Genomic DNA, 25,927 nt, shown 5'->3' with positions numbered 1-25,927 from the left:
GAGGAGTCTTGCCCAAATTTAGAGGTATTTAGATACCTATTTATATAGATAGATATTTAGATGTAGATTTAGACCTATTTAGATAGATAGATAGATAGATAGATAGATAGATAGATAGATAGATAGATAGAATTTAGATAGTGGAGGTTTAAGGTAGGGCTGTGCACAAAGCAAATGGTCAGTGTTGGAATATATTATGCCTGGCTAAAGCTGGGCTTGATGGGAAAAGTAATAAAAGTGGTGTGAGTGATGTTAAGGGTGATGGCATGAGGCATTGTAGTGAGACTGGTTGGATGAACAAACTGAGTAATGGTATGAAGGATGGTGACATGAATGAGCAAATGAGAGTTTGAGCAGTTGGGGTTAGGGCATACCAAATGAAATCAGTTCTAGGGTCTATGGAATTCTTTGCAAGTTCTTGAACTGAGTGGAACAGCAGTCATCAGTTGATTTTCTTGGCAGGTTTTTGATGCCAAAGTTGCTTTGCTGTTTGGTGAAAACATTCAGGGCGTATCTTATTATGTTTTATCTTCTGTTTGAGTAAGGGGGAGATGCTCGGCATCTGCATTCTCCAAAACATTACACCACGCTTACTATATAATATTTTTGGGCTTGCTGATTGGAGGGCCATAGGTTCTGTTATGGAATATACATTATGTTATGATCCAGAGACAGTTATTGGGAACCACCTGGGCTCTTTGTAGAGGCTCCGTCTCATCTCACTTTTTTCATTAAAAGTCTTAATTGGACAACTTCTGGAGTGGACTCCTTTTGACAGTTACCTGCGACTGGAGGAAATGAGATTCAAGAAGTGGAGTGGGTGGAATAGAGAAAAATGGTGCAGAACAAGAAGCTAGATAATTTTTTTAAAGCTACAAAAACTAGCTGAGAAAAGAGAAGAAAAACAGAAAAATCACCAGCTCATTGCATGTGTCCTATGGCAAGACTAGCTGTTGCTTTGCTGTTAAATAAGACATAGGACTTGCAAGTGTGGAAGAGCAGGTAATCCGCTTCCGTATGGTGGTTCTCTAATTTTGTTCAACACAACAACCTTTACCTATTGTAATAGAGTCTAATAAGAGAAACACATTTGTTCTGTAGGACACTTTAGATGCATGGTATCCTCTTCTGAGGATACCCAAAAGTCAATCTGTATTAATATAATCAATTGAGGAAGGGTGAAAAAAACTTGACAATTTAATGCTAACACTTAAGGAGTTGATCATCTTGTAATGCGCGCCTGGGTAGATTTGACACAGACCTATGTACTGTTTGACTTTTAGTGAGTGAGGCTCAGTCTCACAGGTCTAACGTCTTTGTTAACTGTTGTTTTAGGTGCCAAAAAGTCAAGCCAAGGAGGCTACGAAAGTGGCCATCAACTTCGGCTTCCGCCACATTGATTCAGCCCACTTGTACCAAAATGAGGTAGAGGTTGGTGAAGCCATTCGTGAGAAGATTGCAGATGGCACGGCGAAGAGAGAAGACATATTCTACACTGGAAAGGTAAAGTCTGAGAAAAAAGCATTTGATTTTATTTTCCAGCTATAGAGTGTAGGAGTGTTTCTTTCTACTAATAAAATGTGACCAGCATATTAATTTCCATGAGAAATAGGATTCATTTATTATGTGGTTTTATTTCTACAGCTGTCGCCAAATTATAACTCCCCCAAGATGGTCCGACTGTGTCTGGAGAAATCACTAAAGGATCTTCAACTCGACTATATGGATCTCTTTATCATTCACTGCCCCATGAGCTTTGCGGTAAGCTCCACAAGGAGTGGAAATGGGCAGAACTGTGTCATGATCAACATACTTGTATTTTATGGCCTAATTTAGAGCTTGGAGGACGAGTTGTTCCGTGACAGAGAACCAGTCCGCCGTATTAGGATTCCCATAGGATATAAAGATTCGTAATACAGCCGAAGGGACATCCATCATATTTTGTGATGAAGTAACCCCATCCGCCAAATTCTAAATCAGGCCCTTAGGTGCATGTTTAGATAGCTAGCTAATTTGGTACACCATGCTCGACGGATGAACAGATCAGGAAAAATGGACAGGTGGGCAGGTAAAAGAGCATCCAGTTATTAGACAGTTATTAGACTGTATAGATAAGTCAATTGATGAATGAAGTGTTCAATCGACTAACGGTAGAGTAGTAAGAAATAGATTGGCATGTTTAAAGATGAGAAGGCACAACTGTTTTACACTGCTAACCAGATTGCTAAATGTAAAGAGTATGTGTAGAAGATACATAGAAAAATGACTTAGTGTTCAGACCATTGCGAAGCAAGGGTAACTAGACCTCGATTATCCGTTTAAGATTCAGAGACTAAAGTACCAGGAGGCAAACTAAGCAACCTGCAGGAGGCTGAGTTGTTCTTTGATACATGTTTGAGAACCCAGTGCTGGATATCATTTTGGGCGCATAGTGGATTACAATAATTTATGTCTATGAAGAACTATACTTAGTATTCAGTACACAGAGTTTTTAGGGGGTCTTCGTATTGGGTGGTCTCAGTTGTACCGCAGATCGAAATATTGACTTGTGGGTCCCTGTCAAATAGGTTTTTTATGCAGCAATTTTCATTCTGCAAAACAAAGTGAAAGAACTAGTATCTTGGCCCGAGTACACTAATAAGCATGCGGTTTCCCCAAATGAGAAGACAACAGTCATTTTGCAGGAAGAAACCTTTAACATGCAGCAAATGTTCCTTTGTGGTTGTAGTTGTTGAGGCTGGCCATCTGTCTAATGAATTGCCCAGAGCTGCCCCAGATTAAACAGATACCCTTAAAGTAGTTTCAACAAAGTAAGTAGTAATAGAAACTCCATTATCAGTGGCCTTGTGCCAGCCAGAAATCAACAAGAAGTGGAATTAGCTCAATGACAGACACTTTCATGTTACAAGGTCAATGTAACTGGTTATTTATTCTACTTCTATAGGACCTATGTAGGTAAAACACCATGGAGTACTGCTGGAGCTTTAAGAGTAGGTAACATACTGTCCAGAGTATCAGTACTGCCATGACATTGTTTAATCAAAGCATAAACAAACACCAGACATATCTGAAAGCTAACTCATTCTCAGGCCTTGCTTAAATAAATAGTGGACTGCGGGCATCTCACTATCACTTGCCAGTTCTTCCCAGCATTTACTTTATGGAAGTGACTCTTTGAACCAATCACCACTCCACGATTATAACATCCCCATCCCAGCATCATCAGTGGTTTCTCTGAAGATATAGTTGTCTCAGATATGTCTCCTTTAAGGGCAGACTATTACTGCCCATGATCTCCTGCTCTTTTTTTTACTAGAAAACCTGTGGAATCTGAGCTTATAAGTTTCAATATATTTTTCCTGTTAGTCTATTTCCTGACATCAGCAAAAAACCTAGGACACCTTTGTGAACTTTGAGGTAGTTGATAGCAATCCAGGAAGTTTCTTATTTATCCTCCTGTGCAAAAATCGCACACAGGAGGAGGAGGGCCTCAAATAATGGCACTAAGCTTTCTTAGTGCCATTATTTAACGCCTGGGTCAGGGCAGGCGTTAGGGGACCTGTGGCCCATTTCCATGGTCGGAGACCATGGAAGCAGCCCATAAGTGCCCTTCCCTGCCCCAGGGACACCCCCACCCACACCTGGAGAACACCTAAGGATGGGGGGACCCATCCCAGGTAAGTCCAGGTAAGTTTTTTGTTTAATTTTTCAAAGTGCCATAGGGCGGACTAACTTGAGCCCCCGTACATGGCACTGTGCCTAATGGCCATGCCCAGGGGACATGAGTCTTTATTAATACAGAAGTCATGTCCATGGGGGTTGTGCGTCAAAAGATGACGATAGTCAGGTTAGAGTCATTTTTCTGACTCCAACTTGACTAGCGCCATTCTTTGACGCACAACCTCCTGTTTCCCCTACACCTCCCCCACCTGGTTAGCATCATTTATTTTGATGCTAATCCGGCCTTACCGCCGGCTAGCGTCATTCTCTAAATATGACGCCCCGCTGGTGTCCAGGAATGCCACTAGCTGGCGGTAAACTTTTTGACTCAAACCTGCGCTAACGCAGGTTTGCATCAAAAAGTATAAATCAGGGCCTTAGTTTCTTCGTTGTATATAACCACAGCAGGTATGTCAGCAACAGAAGCAACTTCTCTAGCCCTGGTAGAGTCTTGACACAGAAGACTCAGAAACCCAATATGACACCAACGTTCCTTCTGTTCCCTTTAAGGTGGCTCCCCATATTTTACACTAAGGAGCTCTTCATATTGTGTAAAGCAAGACATGTTGGCTTTGTCAATGCCTTCTAATAATTAACTTTCAGGTACTTTACACATTTTTTTAATTTTATGTATGCAAGTATGTATCTGATATTTGTTTTCTGAAGTTGGCATGTTAATTAGTTGAACTGCAAAATCACGTGCAAGAGAAAGTATTGTGAACAACTCTAAAAAAAACAAATTAGGGATACTGTAGGAAGTTGGCTCTGTATGCACTATTTCAAAGTAAGAAATAGCATGCACAGAGTCCAAGGGTTCCCCTTAGAGGTAAGATAGTGGCAAAAAGAGATAATTCTAATGCTCTATTTTGTGGTAGTGTGGTCGAGCAGCAGGCTTATCAGAGGGTAGTGATAAGCATTTGTTGTACACACACAGGTAATAAATGAGGAACACACACTCAAAGACAATTCCAGGCAAATAGGTTTTTGTATAGAAAAATATATTTTCTTAGTTTATTTTAAGAACCACAGGTTCAAGATTTACAAGTAATACTTCAAATGAAAGGTATTTCACTTAGGAACTTTAGGAACTTTGAATTAGCAAAATAGCATGTACAGTTTTCACAAAGATGCCAATAAGCTATTTTAAAACTTGACAGTGCAATTTTCAACAGTTCCTGGGGGAGGTAAGTGTTTGTTAGTTTTGCAGGTAAGTAAACCACCTACAGGGTTCAAAGTTGGGTCCAAGGTAGCCCACCGTTGGGGGTTCAGAGCAACCCCAAAGTTACCACACCAGCAGCTCAGGGCCGGTCAGGTGCAGAGGTCAAAGTGGTGCCCAAAACGCATAGGCTTCAATGGAGAAGGGGGTGTCCCGGTTCCAGTCTGCCAGCAGGTAAGTACCTGCGTCTTCGGAGGGCAGACCAGGGGGGTTTTGTAGGGCAGCGGGGGGACACAAGTCAACACAAAAAGTACACCCTCAGCGGCACGGGGGCGGCCGGGTGCAGAGTGCAAACAGGCGTCGGGTTTGTAATAGGTTTCAATGGGAGACCCAGGGGTCTCTTCAGCGAAGCAGGCAGGCAAGGGGAGGGCTCCTCGGGATAGCCACCACCTGGGCAAGGGAGAGGGCCACCTGGGGGTCACTTCTGCACTGGAGGTCGGATCCTTCAGGTCCCGGGGGCTGCGGGTGCAGTGTCTTTACCAGGCATCGGGTTCTTGGAAACAGGCAGTCGCGGTCAGGGGGAGCCTCTGGATTCCCTCTGCAGGTGTTGCTGGGGGGGGGGCTCAGAGGGGGTCAACTCTGGCTACTCAAAGGGTCACAGTCGCCGGGGAGTCCTCCCTGTAGTGTTGGTTCTCCGCAGGTCGAGCCGGGGGCGTCAGGTGCAGAGTGGAAAGTCTCACGCTTCCGGCAGGAAACGTGCAGTCCTTTAAAGTTTGTTTCTTTGTTGCAAAGTTGTTTCTTCTTTGGAGCAAAGCTGCTGTCCTCGGGAGTTCTTGGTCCTTTTAGATGCAGGGTAGTCCTCTGAGGCTTCAGAGGTCGCTGGACCCTGGGGAACGCGTCGCTGTTGCACTTTTTCTTGAAGTGGGGAGACAGGCCGGTAGGGCTGGGGCCAAAGCAGTTGGTGTCTCGGTCTTCTCTGCAGGGCTTTCAGGTCAGCAGTCCTTCTTCGTCTTCAGGTTGCAGGAATCTATCTTGCTTGGTTCTGGGGGCCCCTAAATACTCAATTTAGGGGTGTGTTTAGGTCTGGGGGTTAGTAGCCAATGGCTGCAAGATGGACGATTTCTAAAAGTCAGAGTCACCTCAGCTCAGGGCACCTTAGGGGCTGTCCTGACTGGTCAGTGACTCCTCCTTGTTTTTCTCATTATCTCCTCCTGTTTTGCCGCCAAAAGTGGGGCCATGGCCGGAAGGGGCGGGCATTTCCACTAGCTGGAGTGCCCTGGGGTGCTGTAACAAAGGGGTGAGCCTTTGAGGCTCACCGCCAGGTATTACGGTTCCTGCAGGGGGAGGTGAGAAGCACCTCCACCCAGTACAGGCTTTGTTACTAGCCACAGAGTGACAAAGGCACTCTCCCCATGTGGCCAGCAACATGTCTGGTGTGTGGCAGGCTGGCAAAACTAGTCAGCCCACACTGGAAGTCGGGTATGTTTTCAGGGGGCATCTCTAAGATGCCCTCTGGGGTGTATTTCACAATAAAATGTACACTGGCATCAGTGTGCATTTATTGTGCTGAGAAGTTTGATACCAAACTTCCCAGTTTTCAGTGTAGCCATAATGGTGCTGTGGAGTTCGTGTATGACAGACTCCCAGACCATATACTCTTATGGCTATCCTGCACTTACAATGTCTAAGGTTTTGCTTAGACACTCTAGGTGCATAGTGCTCATGCACCTATGCCCTCACCTATGGTATAGGGCACCCTGCCTTAGGGCTGTAAGGCCTGCTAGAGGGGTGACTTATCTATGCCATAGGCAGTGTGAGGTTGGCATGGTACCCTGAGGGGAGTGCCATATTGACTTAGTCATTTTCTCCCCACCAGCACACACAAGCTGGCAAGCAGTGTGTCTGTGCTGAGTGAGGGGTCACCAGGGTGGCATAAGACATGCTGCAGCCCTTAGGGACCTTCCCTGGCATCAGAGCCCTTAGTACCAGGGGTACCAGTTACAAGGGACTTACCTGGATGCCAGGGTGTGCCAATTGTGGAAACAAAGGTACAGGTTAGGGAAAGAACACTGGTGCTGGGGCCTGGTTAGCAGGCCTCAGCACAATTTCAAATCATAACTTGGCATCAGCAAAGGCAAAAAGTCATGGGGTAACCATGTTTTTGACATTGTAAGTGCAGGGTAGCCATAAGAGTATATTGTCTGGGAGTCTGTCAGACACGAACTCCCCAGCACCATAATGGCTACACTGAAAACTGGGAAGTTTGGTATCAAACTTCTCAGCACAATAAATGCACACTGATGCCAGTGTACATTTTATTGTGAAGTACACCCCAGAGGGCATCTTAGAGATGCCCCCTGAAAACATACCGACTTCCAGTGTGGGCTGACTAGTTTTGCCAGCCTGCCACACACCAGACATGTTCCTGGCCACATGGGGAGAGTGCCTTTGTCACTATGTGGCTAGTAACAAAGCCTGTACTTGGTGGAGGTGCTTCTCACCTCCCCCTGCAGGAGCTGTAACACCTGGCGGTGATCCTCAAAGGCTCACCCCCTTTGTTACAGCGCCACAGGGCATTCTAGCTAGTGGAGATGCCCGCCCCCTCCGGCCACTGCCCCACTTTTGGCGGCAAGGCCGGAGGAGATAATGAGAAAAACAAGGAGGAGTGACTGGCCAGTCAGGACAACCCCTAAGGTGTCCTGAGCTGAGGTGACTCTGGCTTTTAGAAATCCTCCATCTTGTAGATGGAGGATTTCCCCAATAGGATTAGGGATGTGTCCCCCCTCCCCTCAGGGAGGAGGCATAAAGAGGGCGTAGGCACCCTCAGGGCTAGTAGCCATTGGCTACTAACCCCCCAGACCTAAAACACCCCCCTAAATTGAGTATTTAGGGGCTCCCAGAACCGAGGAAGATAGATTCCTGCAACCTAAGACGAAGAAGGGCTGCTGACCTGAAGCCCTGCAGAGAAGACAGAGACACCAACTGCTTTGGCCCCAGCCCCACCGGCCTGTCTCCCCAACATCGAGAGAAACTGCAACAGCGACTCCAACGACCTCTGAAGCCTCAGAGGACTAACCTGCATCTAAAAGGACCAAGAACTCCCGAAGACAGTGACCCTGTTCCAAAGAAACCAAAACTTGCAACAAAGCAACAACTTTAAAAGGACTCCACGTTTCTCACCGGAAGCGTGAGACTTTCCACTCTGCACCCGACGCCCCCGGCTCGACCTGCGGAGAAACAACACTACAGGGAGGACTCCCCTCCGACTGCGACCCTGTGAGTAGTCAGAGTTGACCCACCTGAGCCCCTCCAGCGACGCCTGCAGAGGGAATCCAGAGGCTCCACCTGACTGCGACTGCCTGCTTCCAAGAGCCCGGCGCCTTGTAAAGACACTGCACCCGCAGCCCCCAGGACCTGAAGGATCCGACCTCCAGTGCAGAAGCGACCCCTAGGTGGCCCTCTCCCTTGCCTAGGTGGTGGCTACCCCGAGGAGCCCCCCCCTTGCCTGCCTGCTTCGCTGAAGAGACCCCAGGGTCTCCCATTGAAACCTATTGCAAACCCGACGCCTGTTTGCACTCAGCACCCGGCCGCCCGTGCCGCTGAGGGTGTACTTTCTGTGCTGACTTGTGTCCCCCCCGGTGCCCTACAAAACTCCCCTGGTCCGCCCTCCGAAGTCGCGGGTACTTACCTGCTGGCAGACTGGAACCGGGGTGCCCCCTTCTCCATTAAAGCCTATGCGTTTTGGGCACCACTTTGACCTCTGCACCTGACCGGCCCTGAGCTGCTGGTGTGGTAACGTTGGGGTTGCCCTGAACCCCCAACGGTGGGCTACCTTGGACCCAACTTTGAACCCTGTAGGTGGTTTACTTACCTGCAAAACTAACAAATACTTACCTCCCCCAGGAACTGTTGAAATTTGCACTGTCTAGTTTTAAAATAGCTTATTGCCATTTTTGCCAAAACTGTACATGCTATTTTGCTGATTCAAAGTTCCTATGATACCTAAGTGAAGTACCTTTCATTTGAGGTATTGATTGTAAATCGTGAACCTGTGGTTCTTAAAATAAACTAAGAAAATATATTTTTCTATATAAAAACCTATTGTCCTGGAATTGTCTTTGAGTGTGTGTTCCTCATTTATTGCCTGTGTGTGTACAACAAATGCTTAACACTACCCTCTGATAAGCCCACTGCTCGACCACACTACCAAAAAATAGAGCATTAGAATTATCTCTTTTTGCCACTATCTTACCTCTAAGGGGAACCCTTGGACTCTGTGCATGCTATTTCTTACTTTGAAATAGTACATACAGAGCCAACTTCCTACAATATGTCTTATATTTACTTTTTCCTTTTGCCGCATTATTTTTCATACCATATTTCATCATTAAATCATGCTTTTCGTGACCTTGACAGTTTTACCTTATTTTAGCCCTCCCTCATTGTAAAAACAATGTAAGCAATGCCTTGCTCGCTATACCACAGGTGATATCGCCGTCGGCGAAATCATGGCTTATACTGATACCGACGCTGCCTTCTCATTATTATTCACCATTTTCTTCTACACAGTGCTGATGGGAGACTTCCCATATTGCCATATGTTGAATTATTTAATCACCACTAATTCTGGTTATTCAATCTTGGATACCATATACCCCATCATTCCCCAGTGGGTTTAATCTCACACTTGACATACCTTTGTTTCTCCTATACGCTCAAATCTTACCCTAGTGGGTATTTCATTAAAAAAAAATCCCGCCCAACCTCTGCATTTTGTTCCCTTGGCTACAAAATTACATTCATATTATGAGGCTTAACACATTCTGATGCTCTAAGATGCCTATAAATCTCTTTCATTCATTTGTGGTATTCCTCCTTATGCATTCATTAATTAAGGAGTTGTCTGAAGATTATTTAAATAATTACCTGTACAGTTGTTCACAATTAATATTCAGCTTTTGATAAGTAGGTATCCATCCTCCATCCACTGACTCATACTATAGAAATGTGTACAGTTCTACTTCTGTATTGAGTCCTTTTGGGTTCTTGCTATCTTGTAGCACAATGTATTTACTCTCCAATTGCCTCAAACTTATTTCTCGGTCCCCTCCCCTGATTTCTCTTGCATTGCATCTATGACATAGAGGGTCATTCTGACCCTGGCGGGCGGCGGGAGCCACCCGCCTGGCGGGAACCGCCAAATGGCCGCTCCGCGGTCAGAAGACCACGGAGGCCATTCTGGTTTTCCCGCTGGGCCGGCGGGCTACCGCCAAAAGAGCGCCCGCCGGCCCAGCGGGAAAGGCCCTGCAACAAGGAAGCCGGCTCCGAATGGAGCCGGCGGAGTTGCAGGGGTGCGACGGGTGCAGTTGCACCCGTCGCGATTTTCACTGTCTGCTAAGCAGACAGTGAAAATCTTTATGGGGCCCCCAGGGGCCCAACGACACCCGTTCCCGCCATCCTGTTCCTGGCGGTAAATACCGCCAGAAACAGGATGACCGGAAGGGGGTCTGAATCTCCATGGCGGTGCTGCTTGCAGCGCCGCCATGGAGATTCAGCCCATGCAGGGGAAATCCGGCGGGAAACCGCTGGATCCCCTTTTCTGACCGCGGCTTTACCGCCGCGGTCAGAATGGGCTTGGAAGCACCGCCAGCCTGTTGGCGGTGCTTCCGTGGTCCCCGGCCAATGACCCCCATAGTATCTTAAATTGTTGATCTTATTATTATGTATGTCATGCACGTGTCTCGCTACAGGGTAGGACAGTCTTTCTTCTTTACTGCTCTTAAACTCGAACTTGTAATTTAGAGCTGCCTATATAGCACAACACAAACTCACATTGTAGAAAATACACTCCGTATTCAGTTCTGCAGTGATATGGCCCCTAATGAATATCAGCTTTCTGGAGTAGGGTTCTTCCACTGTCTCCATACCCATGCCTATTTTACATGCCTTGCATTTATGGCACTTATGAACGCCTTTCTTTTGTGCAGCCAGCTAGTGGTTTTCTGTTTCTCTAGACTGCTTCCAACCAGAGAATCCCTAATTAAATGTGTACTCTGCAAATGGTAACAGTTGGTGTATTGCGTAGTGTTGGCCCCAGCAATGGATCTGATTTGATCAGATGCCAGTGTTTACTAAGAATTGATCTCATACTTCTGTAATTAATGTATGTGGTCATTAGCCTGGGCGTAATGTCCTTCCCCTTTTGATCATGTTAGGAAAGACTAAGGCCTCCCGATTTATCATGATTAATCTTGCCACAACAGAATTAATATTCTGTTTAGGGTAACCTCTTTGAATTAGCCTCCCCTTAGTTTCTTCCTTACTCTTCTGCCAGTCTTGCCATGTGCTGCTATTTCTTTTTACCCTTAGACGTTCACGATATGGGAGGTTGTAAATCGTGTGCTTTGGGTGAAAGCTGGTAGCATGTAATATGGTGTTTCCAGCATTGGGCTTCATAAATAGTCTGGATTCCAATTTTCCTCCATTCACATATATTTGCAAGGCAAGGAATTCAACCTGCTTTTCACTCATATTTTCAACAAATTGCAAATTCAAGTCATTACAGTGGATGTCTCTTACAAATTCCTTGGCTGATCCAATGTTGCCATTCCAAATTACGAACAGATCATCAATGAATCTCAACCAGCATACCACTTTTTCACCAAACAGAGTTGCATGGTCCTCGATGAGCACCTGCTTCTCCCATCAGTCCGTGTGGAAACGTGCGTAACTGGGGAAAAAAACAGGTGCCCATCACCATCCCGCACACTTGCTTGTATAGCTCCTTGTTATAGAGAAAGAAGTTGTTACTTAAACACCATTCTGATCAAAATCTTGGTGTATTTGTAAAGTGTCAATGGTCTACTCCTTAAGAAATGCTCTACAGCCCTCAGGTCCTGTTCATGCCTAATACTAGTATATAATGAAGTCACATCTGGTGTCACCAGAACACAATTGTCCTTCCATGGTATGTTGTATATTCTCTTCCTGAAGTCTCCAGTGTCCTTCACATAGAAGGGCAGGTTTTGCACATGCTCCTGTAAAAAATAGTCTACATATTTTGATGTATTGGACAATAGACTGTCAATAGCTAATATAATTGGCCTCCCTGGTGGTTCACTGGGTTGTTTGTGAATATTTGGAATTAAGTTAAATATAGGTATTCTTGGATGGTCATTGCACAAGAAAAAATATTAATCTTGATTAAGTAGCCCCCATTCCTCCACTCCACCAGCTCTGCATGATACTTGTTTTTAATTTGGCTCAAAGCTGCTAAATGACATTTCACATAACACACAGTGCCATTTAGTTGTTGGTAGCCTTACTTGTTGTACATGTTTATGGGCCAAATGACTATGTTACCGCCCTAGTCGGATTTACTGATAACTATATCTTGTCATGGTTGCAATTTCCATACTAGATTGAAGTACCCCTTTCTGGTTGGGTTTCCATTTACATTGTTTCCTTGTTTTTGCATGTGAGCATAGCACCTTTAAATATCAATAATGTCATAGTCGTTGAATATTTCTATGGCATCTCTTGGAGTCACTGGATTAAACATTGAGGGTGGTTTGAATGGGGTAGTTTCAGTCTATGTATATATATATATATATATATATATTGGAAAATGGGTTATTGGTAAGAGCAGGTAAGCAGGTAAGGCCACTAACCTCCACTTAGGTCCAGTTAGGTCTCAGTGAATTAAACCTTGCTCAACCTTTGGGAGCTTCGGCACGAGCGACAAGGCTAAACGTAGGAGACAAAGCATAAAGCATTCAAATATCACAAAACAGTAATTAAATAAAACACAGGAAACAGTTTCAAAATCCAAAATCAATTTATAAAACTAGATTATATATTTATCTTTAAAATGACACCAAAATGAATAAAATCGCATAAGGAGAACCGGAGATATGAATTTTTAAAGAATTAATGCTTTCTAGTGCATAGAAGCAACTAGCGCTCAAAGGGTTAAAAAAGGTCACACTGGAAAGGAACAAAGTCCAGAGTTCAGGCCACCCACGAGGTAACACTGTCACACTTACTTTCAGAAGTGTTTGATTCAGGAGAGTGGTCCACAGCACCAGCCAAGGATTCAGAGGCTCTGGTGTGCCTCTTGGGGTCTGGGACTACAACTCCCACAATGCACCTCTTCAACTTATGGAGTTGCTCCAAACGTCTCCAAACTTCTGGATCTTCTTCCAGAGGTTCTTTTTGTGTCCTTAAAGTGTCCACAACTTGATCCAAGGTTCCAGAAGCTCTGAGTTGTTCCTTGAGTTGCAATTCCCAGAATGCACCTGGTCAGAATCCTCAAATGGCCACTGGACGCTGGTCAGCTGGGCTCTGCTTGCAGGACTTGATGCAGGAGACTCTGGGCAGCTCCTTTGTACCTGTAGCAAACAGGGAGTCCCTTCTTGAAGCAGTAGAAGACAGGTAAAGTCCTTTTAGTGGTAAAGCCCAAGTGTGCAGCTGTTGCAGTCCTCCAGAGTGCAGTGTCCAGGTGCAGGTCAGGGGTCCAGCAGGGCAGTCCTTCTTCTCCTGTAGTTCTTCCTTGTTGGAATCTGATAGGGATCTGGTAGGGAACGAGGTGTGGATGCAGGTCTGACAGTTTTATCCTTGCTCCTGGGTGAAAAGCAGGGGAGATCCTGGTTCTCCAATCGGGGCAGGGCCCTTCCCCCTGTGATGACCACTTCCCAGGAAGTGTGGCAAAAATCAACCCCAGGGAGCAACATTTCACAAAAATCCATCATGGCTGAAAGTGATTTTTGGGGGTTACATCTGGCTGAGCCCACCTACTGGTGTGGCTAAAAATCCTAAACACCCCCCTCTCCTGCCCTCTCCTAATCTAATCAAGGGGGCACCTAATTGTCTGGGTTGCAGGATGTGAGGGTGTTGCTGGGTTGTTCCAAATGTCCTTTCCTGCCTTTGAAGACCAGTTTGGCAGCCCTCCCCCTTCCTGCTTCCCCATCTGCTGAGCGGAGATCTCCTCCCCCAGGCACATCTCTTTGTATGGAGCCAGGCCACTTCACACCTCATCAAGGCATCCTGGCAAGGCTGCCAGAGGTTGGCTAATCAGAGCACAGCAGCAAAAACACTGCAGGGCTGAAGTTGGCAACTTTTCAGGTAAAGTTTTAAACTCTTTATGTGAACAAGTTGTATTAAATCCAACAACTAGAAGTTGTGGGATTTAATATAACAATTAATTTGATACCAAACTTCTGGTATATGTTACTTAAGGGGATTTTTAAAATGAAAATAAAGTCTCCCCATACTAGCCATAGGAGGCCATTCACTACAATGAGGGGAAAACGAATTTGGCTGTTTTACCTCACCGGGGCTTATAAAACTATTTTTATAAGGTCCCTGCTTATAGTTACATAGCACCCAGCCCTAGGGGCACATAGGGCACACCTTAGGGGTGACTTATATGTAAAAATAAAGTAGTTTAAGACTTTGGAACTACTTTTAATTCCAAAGTCGAATTTGCATGTAACATTAATTTAAAAGCAGCCAGCAAGGCAGGCCTGCCTTTAAATTGACACTGGGCACCTCAGCAGTGCACCTATGGGTGTACTACCTACACTAGGGTCCCTAAACCTACATGCCCTACCATATACTAGGGACTTATAGGTAGGCTGACTTAGCCAATTATAATTAGCCTAATTTTCATACTGATTTTACACAGAGCACAGGCCCTGGGACTGGCTAGCAGTACCAAAGGCACCATCAGAGTCAGCAAAATACCAGCAAAAAGTGGAAAATGGGGCAAAAAATTAGGGGGCCTCTGCAATCAGCCCTTTTCTCTCACAATATATATGTACTTATATACATATATATATATATCCAAGCAAATTTCTCCAACAAAAGAGATGCGCCATTACGCCAATTTGCAGCATTAGGAGGTACTTTATTCACAAAATTCCGATGATAATATCAAGCATTCTTTCCTTTCCTGACGCGTTTCGGCTATCCACATAAGCCTTAATCATAGGTGCTTGGTTAGTCAGATTTGAAAACAACCACGTGGTGAGGTGGGCCACCCTTATATCCTGTGGCCTTAAAGTCACAAGGTCTTTTTAACAGTCTCTTTAACATGCATTTCTTAACTGCCATGATTTCACATTTGTCTGTGGAGAGTCATATTCTTGTATTTCGACGTACACTGTATATATATATCATTCTTTATCATTGCCGAGTATTCACCATTTTTAAATTCATTTAAAAAAAGCATTTGACATTTATTTATTTTTACTTCTTGTATTAGAGAATGCGTTTAATCTCCATAGTGCTGAATCAATCAACCTTCTTGTTAACAGTCTTCTTACGGATTTTCTTTCAAAACGCATTCAATTAGTTACACTTTTTCATACTTTGTCATATGCTTGATTTCAAAGTTATATAGTTGGTAGTCTTTATGCAATGCTCCATATTTAAATACAGTGACCAATAGTCATTATCTTCACTTACACTCTGCAACTCTTCCTATTTTATGCTTTAAGAGTGCGTTTAAACACAGCTGTAAATCATCCTCTTGACTGTTTTTCTATTGACAATTTTTTCACGTCGCATTCAGGGCCTTGCTAATGCTGAACAAACAGTGAATGGGATTGTAAACCATACCCCATTCACATCCCTTGCCCGATTTTACTGCATTAATCACTATAAAACATATCACGGTTGGGAAATCCTGTACCTTCTTTCAAAATGAGCTTGCAGTATCAGCGGGCGGATCAGGCTGTCCATTACTTCAATTCCAACTCAGTCTCTCTGCACGAAGCCTAATCACAACAGGGCGGCCGTGGCACAGCGGGGACGGAGCACCCCTCTATATATCCAAGCAAATTTCTCCAACAAAAGAGATGCGCCATTACGCCAATTTGCAGCATAAGGAGGCCCTTTATTCACAAAATTCCAACGATAATATCAAATGTTCTTTCCTTTCCTGACGCGTTTCGGCTATCCACATAAGCCTTAATCATAGGTGCTTGGTTAGTCAGATTTGAAAACAACCACGTGGTGAGGTGGGCCACCCTTATATCCTGTGGCCTTAAAGTCACAAGGTCTTTTTAACTGTCTCTTTAACATGCATTTCCTAACTGCCATGATTTCACATTTGTCTGTGCAGAGTCATATTCTTGTATTTCGACGTACACTGTATATATATATTTACAAATTTAAGTGGCCTTACACCACCTCACCTGCTGGCGACTGCACATGCCTGCTTGCACATCAAAAGCTGCCTCACACAACTCATTTATCTCCTACAGGGTGTTACCTTCAGTGTCCTCTGTGTGGCATTACCTATACATATTTATTACTTCACATGCTGTAATTCAATACCCACCCGCCGCAATGAACTCTGAGCTGAATTTTTTGGGTCTAAGCAGAATATTAGATTTTGCATCATAACGCTCTCTCACTTGTACTGAAGTGAATCTCTCCCTCTCTCTCCTCTGGTATCTTGGTGATCCACTTCATGGCAGATACAAAAACGGAGAAGCATAAGAGGGATTATAAAAGGACCAAAGAATTGAGGGAGTAAAAGGCAGGTCAAAAGAGCTACAAATGACCCTCCCCTGGCAGACTCCGCAGTGAAAGGAAAACAAGATCTCTCCAACAGCATAGGCATCTATGAATTTAGGAAGGCCATTAAAACCTGGCTATTCTAAATTCTCCTAAGTTCCCCCTCTCCAGGGAAGTTTGAGATTCCTCCAGTATGTTCTAAACTTTTCAAACTGATCAGCGCTACGAGGCCTCCGGGTAGCTGGCGCTATATAAGTCTCAATAACATAACATAACATAACATCTTACAACGGCTCAACTCCCTGCATTACTATACACAGTCAACAAAAACAAACACAGAATGCCTTCAAGCAAAAATTGTGAGCCTGCGGCAAGATGGCTCTGGCTAACTGCATGCAAGAGGCAGAATCGAGACTCAGTAGATCAGGAGATATCCAAAACTCACTAATGAAATTTTTTTACTTTATGGCATGAAACATTGAATTCCTCGAGGGAGGAATGCAACTTGGAAGACAGAAACAGAAGAGGCAACTTAAGGATTTTTAGCCTCCCTGGAAATGCAGAGATCAACAATAAATCATGTGTGTCTTTGCTTGAATCCTGGCTCCCTCAAGTATAAGAAATCTTATTTGATAAAGACTTATATAGAATTCTAATGAAAGCTGCATCCACCTCATCAAAGCCAAGAGCCCTCATCTTCAAACCCCTAAGATACCAACATACAGAACTGATTGTGGACCACATGAGAAGGATTTAAAACATAGAGTCTAATTAAGAGTTTGGCGAATGGGAAAGCCTGTCTGCCAAACTCCAGACAGGGTGGCTGCCGCCTTTGTGGTGTCCACCCCACCGGAGCTATTAAGAGTTTCCTCCTCAGTCGGTGGGGAGAAACCTCAGTTTCCGCCCACCGGCCTAGCGGGAAACAGGCTACAGCATTGCCTCTTGCTCGTAATCGAGCCAGCGGCAATGCTGTAGCCCGCGCAGTGCACCGGCACCCTCGCAATGTTCACTGTCTGCAAAGCAGACAGTGAACATTGCATCGGTGCTGGGCAGGGGGGCCCCAACACTGCCCATGCCAAGTGCATAGGCAGTGAAGGGGCCGCCCTGTAGCCCCCTGCACCTGTTCTCTGCCAGCCTTTCATGGCAGTGTAACCGCTATGAAAAGAGTGGCAGAGAACAAGGTTGTAATCCCCCAGGGCAGCGCTGCATGAAGCCCTGCCATGGCAGATTACGATCTCCGCCACCACCAGGCCGCCGGGATCATGGATCCTGGGTGGAACCCCGGTGGTCTGACCGCAAGGGTCTTAATGTGGCAGTCAGAACACCGCAACATCGGCAGTCCTGACTGCCCCAGTGAGTGTGGTAGATCCCCTTTACTCACAGCCCTCAAAACCTGCCGGCCTATGCCGATGATTTTTTGAACTGTTTGTCCGTGGCAGATTCAGCAGTCCCGGAAGTTCATGCCATCATTTCCAAATATACTATGTTGTCAAACTACTTCTTAAACAAGGAAGAAAATGAAATATTCCCTTTAAATATAGTTTGCCTCGCAAACACAGCTATTCATGCTAACCTAAAATGTCAGCCCTCTAAATTAAAATATCTAGGCATTGAATTTACTGATATGACTGAGGACACCATAATGCATATAGAGAACAACATACTGGCTAAGATTAAAAGACACTAAGGGCCATATTTATACTTTTTGACGCAAAGCTGTGCCGCCGCAGTTTTGCGTCAAAAAGTTTACCGCCGGCGCAATCAACAGGTGGGAGTCATTATTTTTTACGCACATCACAGCGTCAAGTCGTAAAGGAAAACGACGTTAACGCGACGTAAATGACTGTGGGTCGATTTACGACAGCGCAACCCGGAAAGCGCCTTTTTTTTTTACGCAATAGCGTCAAAAATACCCGCAAACACTGCCCTTTCAGCAGAGGAGAGCCAAAATGGATCCCAGATGCCACTACAGACCCCAGGAAGATGACAGCAGACCAGGAACCAGCCAGGATGATGCATACAAGAACCAGGACATATATAGAAAAAAAATAAAGTGTCGCTTCAGTGCAGAGGAGCAGGAAATCCTGGTTAAAGAGGTAATGGAACACCAGCACCAACTGTTCATCACCTCTAAGTTGCCAATCAGTAGGAGAGAGGCCATATGGCAACAAATTGTTGACAAGATCAACAGTGTGGCTGAAGTACGCAGGACAGTCACCGAGTGTAAGAAATGCTGGCATAACTGCAAACGTAGGACAAAGGAAAAAATGGCCAGGAACAGGAAGGCAGCACTGCAGACTGGAGGGGGGAGTCCAGCACACCAGGAGGCCCTGGATCACATGGAGGAGATGGTGCGCAGCCGTCATCCCTGAGGAGATTGTCACAGGGATTCAAGGACAGGACAGTGCAGACTACCACGAGACAAAGCACATGCAGGGTAAGTCGCATGGGGAATTATAATGCAATAATGTTGACTGTAAGCAGGGGGGGAATACCTACTACACATTGCATGTAAGTCAGCATATACATGGAGTGGCATGGGTAAAGGGGCACGGCAGGGGGGCATGCCCTGCACATACAGAAGCTGGGGCACAACATAACACAACACCAACAACAGTCCCATGGGGGCATCCTGTCATGACAACAATGGAGCTAAGGGAAAGCCTCGACAGGAGGGAAGGCCACTACGTCAAACTTACATCCTGGCACTCGTCAGCCAAAATATCTCCTACATTAACTAGGGCCCTATCAGCAATCCACTAGCCAAAACAACAACTGCAATGTAACTGCAACAACAGTTGACACTAACACCTCTGATCTCTGTGCAGCTATAGTAGCCAATGGCAGTAACCTCCCCATGGAACATACATACCTTAATTAGGGGGTGAGGATGACATCTGCAACAATCTCCTGAAACAAGACAAAGGCCCCAGTACACTCATATGTCAATGCCCATAGTTGTCACATACATCAGCCAAAGTAAACAGCAATAGGAGCGACACAGCACTAAGGACACACACATGCTGCATATGTCAGGGTCCTTCACGTGCCTGGCTAACAAGGCAACATCACAAATGTCATACTGCTCAGACAACAGCATTGAGGAGGGGACACATGCAACTGGTCACTGAAATACACCTGCACAGTCAGAGGACCAAATAGGACATTGATACGATAAACAGGGCAATCCAATTAAACACACATTACCCAACATCAGCAGGACACATTAACAATGTCTACATCCATATCACATCATAACATTGCCATGCATAGGATATGCCACATGTCAATTACAATTAAGTCAATGTGAACAATCAGGGATTGGGGCAGGTCCTGAGAGGCAAGTGTGCTGCCAGGGCAATCAGAACACCCACAGCCAGTGAAAGGTCTCACCATAAGAATAGATATACACGGAGGGACGAGTAGGACAAAAAGATGGCTATTCCCTCTTTGGTACAAAGCAACACCTAGAGGCGATTAGGCAGACAAGTCTGATAACTCTATATCACACATGTGACACACAGGTGGGCCATAGGCCTATAACAATGCCCATATGAAGGACAGCAGATACCAATACCAAACAAGATCACAAAGTAAATTCAATAAAAGGCTGGCATGTTACGTAAAAATTGTCACAACACAGACACACTAATTGTACCCTGTTTCATTGCAGAGGAACGTGGATCTCCTGCCGATATGCCTGTCCCTGATTTCCCTGTTGACATGGATGACGAGCCCATAAACATTCCCCAGGAGACCATCCAAAAGGTCCTTGAAACCCTCCAGACCCCACCTTCAGTCATAAGGAGGAGCACAGAACAAGCAGCCATCACAGAAGAACCACCCACCACCCCAATTGCAAGACCAGCCAGCTCCTACACAGCTGAGGACTCTGAGGACACTGGCACCAGCTTTGAAAGAACTGTAGTTGGAGTACAGCGGGAGCTGGCCAAGGAGGTGTGGGTGGGGATGCAAAATATGGCAGCCAGCCTTGAGGGGGTGCGCTCGTGCATGATGTCATCTGCAGATCAGGCAGCAGCTATGCAAGCCCTAACATCCATACTGCAAGGACTACAAGAAACTATAAAGGAATTCACCACTGCAGTAAGGGAGTTGCAACAACACCTTCCACTGCATGCACGAATGCAATCATGACTCCCTCAGGGCCAACCTGGCTGCCTACCATCATGATGTAGCTGCTATTCTCAAAAACCAGCAGGCCCTACTTGCTGCAGTCCTGCCCTTACGACCTTCACAGGGAGCAGCCACCGGGATGTCAGACTCCACGTCTTCTAACACTGAGGTGTGTGTTGCCCCTTCACAACCAACAACAACAAGGACAAAGCAGGCAACACACACATCAGAAGAAGAAGACATGGAACAGATCACATTCACACGTAAGACTACCCGGAAGCACTAGTCCCTGCACCATGGCCTACTTTGACCAAGGTCCTACATTTTGTCAAATGCCAGTCTCACTACAACTATACTCAATGACTGTTCTGCTAACCAGAGTATAACTTGTCAGCATTGCCAGTGAATGTCTCTCTCCTACTAATCGGCAAATCCTGTCCCTCTGCACTGTCTGTAACATTACCCCAGCATGTCAGGAGCATCATCCACACCCCTTCTGTAGGATCACCATGTAAGAATGCACTAGAACGGACTCAGCAAACATGGACAATGTACATTTTGCACTACAGCACCTATCAATAAATAGCACTTGCACACCTAATATGTCTCTGTGTAATTTGACACATCAACTGTCCAGTAGATAACTCAAAAGTGCCTGTGTGACAAACATGTAGCTTGTCAATACAACTGTCCTGACATCATGTAGTCTGATACATCAGTGGAGTGGCCAGGATTGCATCATAGCCTGACCATCCTGAGGAGAATAACTGGTGAAGGGACAAAGCACACACAATCATGCTGTGTTGGACAGAATAATGCTTCATCAATAGCAATCAAAGTCAACTAATGGTGGCTGATAAATGTGGGCACCTTGCAATACTAAAACATTAAATTATGCAGTCTCATCTAAGCAAACACAACTAAACACAGCATCAATCACCCTTTCTGAGTATACTTCCAAGAAGGGAAGTCATGCTGAATTTTTGCACACATGATCTATGTCAGTAATGAAGACAAGAAGACAAGAGTGTTAACAACACCTCATCTACAAAGATGTCCCTGAACATCACACTGCAGTCCGACCTAATAAATTACCCACAATACCAAGTCTGTAAGCACACTTTGTGATGTAGAAAACATACTCAACACAAATCCTTTGTGATCCATGTAAACTCCAAATGGTGGTTCTATCAAATGGTGGATACTTACCAAGTTAGCACAGGGGTAGCTGCCATTTTAAACCTCTTTTTTCTTCGGTGTGTAGCATAGGACACAAATGTCATAGAACAACAATCACCTACACTGATGGCAAGGCCATGATCAAGTAGCAGTTAACACATAATGCAAAGGGCTAACTATATTTTTATTCATAAGTAGTCACACCAGAGGCAACTAAGGGAAAAGTCATACCTACACTAATCTAATCTCACTACTCCTAACCTACAACTGTCCCTAACTAACCTAAGCTAAACTTACTCTACACATATAACGAATCGATCCCCAACCCACCATTATGAGACAGGACACATGCAGGACAACACATACTAACCTACACACATACTATACTATCCTAAACAATCATATATTTTTTTGTATTTTTTGTATAATTTTTTTTTTTTCTTTTCTAAACAGACAGGAATCCCAACATTGACTAACACCCACCCACCCACACACTCAAAAATGAAAAATAAAAAGAATAAGGACCCCCCACCCTCCTCCCTAACACTAACTAAGCTAACAACCTATACTAACCTAACACTAATCCCCAAAACTCACCTATCATGATAAAAAGGAAAGAGGAGAGAGGGGAGGGATAAATTAAAATAGACCATATAAGTCCTAGAGGTTGGCCCTCCGTAGAGTCCGCCTGATGGACCTGACCCGCTTCTTTATGTACGCCACATCCTGGCTCAGCTTGTCCACCTTCCTAATGAACTTGTCCATTTTGCGGTCTAAAGCCTGGAATGCCGCAGGGTCAATTGGAGGTGCTGCTGCTGTCTGTGTGCTGGCAGAGGTGCTCTGTGTGGGAGTTGTTTATAGCCCACTGGACTGTCCTGCAGCTCTGATATTGCTGGGTCCAGGTTGTGCTGCAGAGGCAGGGACAACTGTCCCCGCAGTTGCTGGGGCCACTTGGGGAGAACTGGTGGTTGTGGTGGTGGTGGCTGTAGTGGGCAACGTTGGGCCATCCTGTGGTGAGGCCCACCATGCTCCGGAGGCCCGATCCGCCTGGTATTTTCGGCCCATCCTTCGGAACCCCGACTGCACCTGCAGGATGTGCCGGTATCTCATGGCCCGCCTTTCAAAATCATGCCTCTGTGCGGCACTCACGTTTGCAGCTGTGAAGAGAAAGGGCAACTATTTACCATAGGAAATGCATTGGGTGGAATAGCACAATGTGTCAATTGGAAATTACTTTTACTGTAGTTGTAACAGCTCATATCACCACATAGATCATTGAAAGTCTCAGAGGAAGTACATGGGAAGCCTGCATACAAAGGGCATCTCACACCTAGCATATACATGTCTATACATGATGGGTGACATCAGCCTAAACTTCTCATCAAAATAATTAGTAATGCAGCTGACATTATGGCTGCACCTCCTCCGCCTATTGCCTTGACTACATATGTCAGTGTATTTGATAACAATCGCAACCCTCAATATCTGCCATTTGTAATTGGATTTGCTAGTATTGAACTCATGTGCCATAACCCAGTGTGTACACTAGGTTCAAAACAAAGTTTCAAATGGTCACAAGTATGTGTAACATACTGGTTGCTACAGTCCTAGGTACCCTATTCCCAAACACATGGCAGTCTTTGAGGGGGGGGTGGGAAGAACATCCAACAGTCCCATAATCAATGCACACCCAGGAGTGTATAGAAAGCTCAACAAGTTTTTGCCTCCACACACACAACACCAGTGAAGGGCTAGCAACAAATTGGAGTCAGCTAAACCTTGTCCTATCCAAGGTCCACACATGTCAAAATGTACTGACTTAGGCCAACATCACATACTACCAGTGAGGCATATTTTTCTACAGACACAGAGGAGCAAGAACACCCATGATCATGAGTAGAATGTACACCTAGGCCATTGCACTCTAGTCCCACACACTTCTAGTACAACTTGTGGAAGTACATGCCCCCGGAAGATCCAACCTACAGTGTACTCAGTCCATCGTTAACTAGGGAAGCAGCAGATTTCAGACAAGCCATTTGCAGAAGCTATCTGGGAGAATGTCAGTCTGAAATGCAGACTCAGTCAGAGACAAGTCCCAGAGCAACTCTTACATTAACCAGTGTATTCCACATGACTCACCCCATTCCCCATAGCGGGCCCTACTGGAATGGCCTACAGACCCAAAATCTGAGAAATGGATAAGCATAGGTCAACTCAAAATGAAGTGATAACTGAAATCCCACTAATGGAACAATACTAATGAATGGGCAGCGCATCAAACCTTGAATTCTGTTGAACACACAGTAGTCCATCATGCATCACCAGCAAACATTAAAAATAGCACACATGCAACACTCACTGTAGGTGTCGGGGTCCTCAAAAGGAGCCACCTCTCCCACTGTGTACGGTGCAGGTCCACCTGTAAAGCATGGAAGGAAGAATATACTCAGAATCCGTGCACTGACAAACAATTGCAATTACAAAGACAATGTGAGAATATGACATGAGTAATGAAACCCTTTCACACATGCTCATACTGCATGGAATTATTCATGAGCAACATTTACATTGGATGAGTCTCCTGCTACAGTTACACACCCTACTACACACATGCAGTGGCCTGGACAGTCATGTGGTGGCAAAGATGCACCTCCATTAGTATGCACCAACAATATAGGGGTGCATTCATCTCATCATGTGCAGCCAAGAGAGACATCCAAAAGCTGGTTACTTGAGGACTGCATGACCTCTCAAACTCAAACAGCCTATGTGGTCATTTTCCATACACACCAACCAGACACACATGTGATATATGTGTGGACAACATTGCTAACTTCAATTGACGTGAAGGCAGCACTCATTTATAGCATCATGTAGGGTTTACAAATGTCAGTCTAGCTATGGCGTCTACATATGTAGGTATGATGTTTCAACATCCATTTTTCACTGGCTATTGTGACCTGTAGAGTCCTAATTGCGTCATTAATGTGTCGCTTGTCTGACACAAAGGCAGCACTACATTACATACTGGTACAGGCAACCGGTATGTGTAGAAAACATGAGCTACCTGACTGCTAGCATTTGTCTTCCTTCACATTGTGCATCAATTACCCAGTAGGTTTCCCTAGCATTACACACAGTCAGCTACTTATCTGGCAGATTGGGTAACAATCATCACATGTCGCCACACAGCTTTAAATTGTGCACATGTAATTGATCTGTACTCACCAACATGGCCACCAATCCTGATTCCCAGCAGATCTTGCTCCCTGGATATCAGATCAGCCCAGCGGTGCTTCAGTTGATGGTCATTCCTTAGGCTACCATATACACGGACCAAGTGATGGCGCACCTTCCCCCACCGGACTTTACGGGCCTCCGTGTGATACCCCTGTATCACCCTACCCCCAGCCTCCAGCATGAGTGGGAGGAAATGGCAAACAAGCCATATAAATCCCCCCAATTCCTCCTCACCCATCCTGGAAAGCCGTGGCCTACCAGACATGTCAGCACTGACAAAGGGGAAAAAGTTGTAGAAAAAGGAAAAGGGGGAAATGGGGAAAGGTAGAGTGGTGAAATACAAAGAAAACTTAAGAAGAAGAGCCCAACTAACCCCTATATTACAGTACCCACAACAGACTCCCACAGACAATAAATAAAACACGGGACTTGACAAAATAATACAACACAGACTCAGACAGTATTCAACAACAAGACAATGATAACAAAAGCACAATTGAGATGGTACACTGGACACAAAAGCACTAATACACAGGACAACACTTTCCACACAGCCACACAGTCTAGAATAATCTGAGACTGCAAAGTGAAAGTGAAAGTACACCCACTGTACAGATTCTGTAAACAGGATATCCTATTACATCACATCCTGCATAAAATGGCCGCCGTTTTTTCTCCGCTATGCGTCATTTTTTACGCATACAGCTTGTGCATCATATTTTTTGACGCATAGGAGTGCACATAATGCAGAGTCAAAAAAAAAATCTTCATTGGTCTATTATATTTGTTTGAGGCTTATTTTACAGTTCTAGAGTTGAAAATTAAGCCGCTGGAAAATATAGTATCTAAATATGAAAAATATTTTTGACTCTGCATTATCTGCACTCCTGTGCGTCAAAAATTATGACGCAAAAGCTGTATGCGTGGAAATATGACGTATTATGGAAAAAAATGGAGGCCATGTTATGCAGG

The 25,927-nt window shown here is 45.0% G+C and overlaps 1 pseudogene; it reads left to right on the top strand.

Annotated features, from left to right (window-relative positions):
* The window catches only part of LOC138288485 (aldo-keto reductase family 1 member C1-like), a 228,124-nt pseudogene that overhangs the window by 6,071 nt on the left and 196,126 nt on the right, over nt 1-25,927 (top strand).

Source organism: Pleurodeles waltl, chromosome 4_1, assembly GCF_031143425.1.
Source record: "Pleurodeles waltl isolate 20211129_DDA chromosome 4_1, aPleWal1.hap1.20221129, whole genome shotgun sequence".
Classification (NCBI taxonomy): Eukaryota; Metazoa; Chordata; class Amphibia; order Caudata; family Salamandridae; genus Pleurodeles; species Pleurodeles waltl.
Note: the sequence above shows the minus strand (reverse complement) of the source record. Positions and strands in the feature narration are given on the sequence as shown.